The sequence below is a fragment of the Corvus brachyrhynchos genome, unplaced genomic scaffold, assembly GCF_000691975.1.
Source record: "Corvus brachyrhynchos isolate BGI_N302 unplaced genomic scaffold, ASM69197v1 scaffold80, whole genome shotgun sequence".
In the NCBI taxonomy this organism is placed as follows: Eukaryota; Metazoa; Chordata; class Aves; order Passeriformes; family Corvidae; genus Corvus; species Corvus brachyrhynchos.
In genome coordinates, this window is record NW_008236769.1 from 1,344,279 (window position 1) to 1,350,278 (window position 6,000).

Here is a 6,000-nt window from a genome sequence, read left to right on the forward strand (position 1 = left end):
ATCAAATTTAAAAGGTTAATTTTGTTAATATTTCAGGATTTCCATGCCTGCTCTGACTAATTACCGTTCACAATTGCTGGACCAGCTTGCACATTTTGGTTTCTTGCATTTGGGCCCTTCAGCTCTTTCTGGGGAGTGAAGTGAGATATGACAACTAATTCCTGGTTAGAAGCAGCCCACAGGGGACGCTGAAAATAAGGGGAGACACAGATATATTTTCTGGATTTCACTCTCTACAACACATTCTAAGGAAGGAGTGACAGCACATACATGTGTATCATTAAGGAGGGTGAAGGTTTGGGCAGCAAGGCAAGAGGAGATCAAAATTTTTAGCACCTGGTGAAGTAGGAGGCCACTGATTACATAGATTGCATCTGTGTTGGAGAGGAAATTGGTCTAAAATGCAGACATGTAAAGTCTTTTGGCGAGGGTGAGTGGATGAGGTAGTTTATACCGGCAGCAGAAATGTTCAGAAAGGAATAGCTCGATCCTGCAAGAAATGTGTAAATAAAGGCGCACGGTACCTGAGGTGCTGCTGATGGCATGGAAACCTTGTATACATTTATTAGGTCGTTCTACTCCAAGTCCAGGTCAGTCCCATCTAACGCCGTTTGTTCCCAAACAGCAGCTCTGCAAATGATCTTGGGCTTACATCTGCAGGTTCTGTTGCAAGCGTAAACTACTACATCCATAAAGGGCAACTCCCTTTTTCTCTGAGTATCCAGGAAGAAACTGTGTATTTTTTTTCAAGTGTTTGTCCACACTAGTAACAAATACATCTACCCAGAATCCTACTCTGGGTGTGTCCATCAGGACTTAATTCTGACCACAAACATCCATCTATGGTGAGGGTGGGGCTTGGAAGGCCACAGAAGCTGAGAGTCCATTGGACCAGTCAAAGTTCAGGCCTCATTTATCATTATTTTTCATGTCATTTCAAGCAGGCAGGATAGGTTTAGTGCAGTAGTAAGGCAGTGGAGGGTTTGTATAATTTACAGGGGAACAGTTCTTTCACTTTTCTAATGAACTTTTAGCTCTGCCTCTAAGCTGAGATTCCTGCACCTCTCCCTTCAACAGCTCAGCTGATTACCAGACTGACTTACTTAGGTGTCTTAGCAAGTAGAAACCAGCACACAACTGGCATATTCCTCATCCCACAATTGCCAGAGCAGAGGTTTTCTGGGCAGCAGCTACAGCTTGAAGCCCAGTAGTCCCCAGTTTCCCTTATACACAAATCCACTCTTATCCCTTGCATTTTTGCTGAAGGTCTGCCACATCCAGATCCTTACTGAGGATCTGAAAGTGCTGAAGGCAACAGTTCTTCAGCATCCTCAGTTAACATGACTTTTCATTTGTGCACATCAAATAATTCTTATTTCTCCATCTCAGGAATGTAATTCACTCCTTGAAGAATTTACAGTTTAACTCCAGCTGGGAAATTAGGTGAAGTGAGAGTTCTTCAGGAGCTTTCTCATTAAACTACCCAAGAGAAAATTTTTTGATGGAGATAAGCCAGTCAGATTTAATCTTTTTTTGGCAGGAAGAAAGATCCTATCACCCAAGAGAGAAATTCTGATTTAAGGTGAGAGAGAATCAGGTTTTAGTTCTTTCTGCCTCAGGAAAGGGATTTAAAGCTCAGTTTGCTCCATTCCAGGCAAGATGGACTCACTAAATGGTTAGATGGAAGACAGACTTTAGAGCCTCTCTGGTCTGGTGTTTTATCAATGCCTATAAACTATTCTTTATTGCAAAAACAAGGAAAACATAAATCTTTAGAGAAGTATTATTTTAATGAGATGCACCCCAACTTTGCATTTAAAGTAAGTATCTTGACCAAACTTTTTTCTTTCCCCTTTCCCCCCCTTTTTAAAAAAAATTTTTAGACTTGCTCCCTCTGACAAAACACATCAAATTGGTTAAGATTAGGTAAATTCAAGATGATTTCAACTTGGATGGGGCACATGCCTGAGTTGTTTTAGTAGATATCTTGTATATGATTTGATATTTAAATCTGAGTCCTTGACCATTTACCAATGACAATGAATTGCTAGAGAATAATAATTTTTAACTCAGTTCTGGTAGAGTCCAGCAGTACATTGAATTGCAATTATCATTCATCTGTTATTTAACTTTACCCATTTTACATCACTAGGTTTTGGAACAAAATGATTCTTAAGTTCTGGCCAGCAAGGCAACATCTGGTACTCAGTAGAGAGGTTTCACGTGTGTTTTTTTAACAAACGGCCTGTCCTCTTGTCCTGTATGACTCACTCTCTCCCTCTATATATGTCTATAGAATTGGAAAGTTTTCATAGTCACATATACTGAATAAATTGAAAAACAAGGTAACTATCAACATTGTTAGTATTCACTCTAATATGACCAGCTGCAAGAATTTACTTGTTGAAACCAGTAAATGCAAGAAGGTGAGAGAAAGCAGTTAGATTGTAATATGATGTGCAACTGATTAATTAAGGTTTTTCAGATTCCAGCAGATGAATAGCAAAACTACTGTATTTCATACCAGTATCTCTCAAGGTGGCTGAAGAAACAGGCTGCAAACAGAGATCTACGTATCATTTTTAAAAGCTATGACTGCATGACATAGTTCAATTTTCTCCCTGATGTGAAGACAGCCCCATGTAGGTAGTAAGCCTAGCTTATTGTTTCACCATCCTAAAATCCAGTGAGGAGATGGAATTCTTTGTTTTCTAATTTAACACATTTATCATGGTAGCAAGTATCTATTTTCTGCAAGTTTACCTGTAAGGTGGCAGTAAAAAGTTGTGCAAAAGTAGAATTTTATAAAAATTTATTATTTCAAGCTCTGGATTTGTAAGATGTCCAGGATATAAAGACACCCAGATCGTAAGTTTTAGGATGAAATGCACTTGGCTCATGACAGCTAAAGAGCCAAGATATCTGAAGGCAGAAATATAGAACAACAATAAAAACCAGATTATGGGGTTTTTTTGTTTGAATAAATAGCACAAAATTGTTATTAACCTGAAAAATGAACCACTTGGTCAAATGTGGAGCTGTATTTTAAAGTCTAAACACTCACCAATTGCATTTATCCTCCCAAAATACGGCATTTTCCTTATCAACATTATTTCTAAATTAAATGAATAATAAACCACTTTTTCAGACCATAATTTGATTTGCATGTCTATTAAATCTCCAAGGTAAAACTGTTTACCAAAAAATTGATTTGGAAGTCCAAAGCTTTCTGAATGTGTGAAACTGGGAAGATGACAAAACATCAGTCTTACACCTGAGGTCACCACATCAAGCACAGTCCAAAACCCAGACAGCTCCTTAAGCCCTGGAATGCTGTAAGGAGCAGCATGGAGCAGCAGCAGGACTGTCAAGGCAGATACACAAGCCCAAAGAAAGATTAATCCACATCAGGTCCCTCAAAAATAGTTTAATTTTCTTGCATCTCTCTTCTGAAATTTGTAGTAACTGGTGAGTAATCTCCGCAGCACAGCCACAAGACATTTTCACGTGGAACAAAAATGAACCAAACTCCTCCCTTATTGAGAATGTTGTGTTAGTTGTCTACTTGGCCTATATAAGATTTAACACCTTTTCTTTGTATGGTTTCACAAGGCATCCTGCTTTGCGTTCCTGCAGACTGCCAGCCTGTGCCACCTTAGCAAGTACACCTCCCCACAATGCTGGAAATTACCAGGCTGCAGCTCCTATAAAAGCTGAGCAGGGTATAGGAACAATGGGACCACTCACCTTCTCTCCTCAAAGCAGCAGGTGCTGTGTTAGAAACTGCACTGACATCAAGATGCAACTCTGCAGTTACTCTGTCTGTATACTGAAGTGCTTGTTTTCTGAATCTGGCAAACAAGGAATTGCACAGAACTGCTACCGTGTGAGAAATTTAGAATTCTTTCTTTCAAAGGGAAAGCATAGAAAAACTTTGCCTTAGGACTAAGATATGAATACACTAAAAATCAGATATGCCACTCCCTAACCTAATTTCTTTCATGTAGAAATCTAATAATGTTCCTAGGTCTCTCACATTTTGGGAGAATTTCCAATTGTGTTTTTTAAGGCAGTAAATGCAATCACTATGAATCCTCTACTGCCTTTCCCAATTTCCACAGAGAAAAAATACTGGCAGTGAAAGAACTGAAATGGAATTTGAAGCAGACCTAACAGAGAACAAACAGCAACAAAGTAAAATAGGCCTAACAAGATACAAACCAACCATTTGTGCCTGCGTTTTTTTTTATGTGTGTATATCTATATGGTGCTGCACAAGACATGCTTATGAAGGGAAAGAAGCATTTATAGTTAGCCCTGAACTAAAATCTGCAACTACACTGCACATACAGAAGTATCATGCAGAAACTTGGACAGAGACCAATGAAGTTAGAAGGCACTGCTGTCCCATTTTACATGTGTAATGACACCACCAACGTGGATCTCAGGATCACATCCCATTTCACAGCAGATACCCTGGCTGGATTTTAAACTGATCATGTACAATTTTATTAGAATTATCAAAATCAAGAAGAAACACTACAACAAAGTCTCTAAAAAAAAATAAACAAAAAAAAGCCCCCTGGGATCAAACCAGAATTACACTCACTTAAGAGATTTTAAGAACTAATTTTATGTTTGTCACCAGTTGGCTAGTAAAACAATTTTAAGATAGAAAACATAGTATCTCTAGGTCTGTGCTTCTATCTTTTATACAATTGTTGAAGTTATTCTCCAAACAGATCTATGAAGCTCTTGGAAGGATTCTGATAATATGATCTGTAAGGCTGCAGATTCTGTATCAAAATCCTTCCTTCTCTGAAGGACGACCAGTAGATGGCAATTTATTTAAATGTTGTAATGTACAGGTATAGCAATGAACAGATGAATGCAGTTGCTATCAGTTACTTGTAAATGTCAAAGGCTTCAAAGTCAAGTCACTCAGGAGAAGCCAAAGTAGAAAGAGGAGATGGAGGTAGGGCACAGAAGTAGCTCGAATAGCACAAGGTCCCATCTTGCCTGTGAATGCACCCATGTGGATTCACAGAGGTGGAAACAGACAACTTTTCCCAGTGAAGAAATCAGCAAATAAAACAAAAGACAAGACTGATGGTTTCAATGAACATAGATGAGGGGGCAACATGGCAGAAAATATAATTAGAAGATAAATAAGAAGGAAAGGGTTTCTAAATTCAGACAAGGAATTGAAAACTTCACATGGTTCTAAACTGTGCCACCCTAAACTAATGTGGATCATTAAGGCCAGGTCTACAGAACCTTCCACTCCAGGTACCTACAAGCAGCTTAAGAAACAATAAACTAACATTTCTTACTCCCCACCCCACAGTCCAGCAGTAGAAACAGCACCAAGAGATGGCAGCATGTAGTCTTGAAAGTTACTTAACACCAACTCCTCTCCTAAATTATGCAGCAAAATTTATACATTCTGAGAAAAACTGAAATGTAATTAAGGATCTGGAAAAGTACACATGAAAAATAAGGGAACTGAGTCTAGAATACAAAGGCAATAGCACACAGAAAAGACAATATCCAACTTTTAACCATCCCTTTCCATACTTGAAGGAGATACAGAACCTGAAAGATGTCAAATTCAAAAGATTTTATCAGAACTTTCTCAGATAACTTACAAGTTTGCTTCTACAAAGAATCAAGATTTCCTCAACTTCTCTCTCTTCAGCATACATCATTAAAGTTGAATATCAATACAAAAGTATTTTTAAGTAATATGGACTCTAACTCCTCATGCTTTTGGCCTAACGCTAAGCTTGTGCTACTGGATTATCAGAAATAAATATCCTTTACAGAGACACTAACTAAGCACACAGTTTTTTCTACCCTGCTCAGCAGCATGCAACTCCAATCTAAACAGGGCACTATGAAAGGCCAACCACTTGACCCAGCTTGGTAGTTCCGAATGTTCTGAAGTGGTACATATTACATGTAAACACTAAGGGAATCCTTTCCTCTAGCCCAGTTACT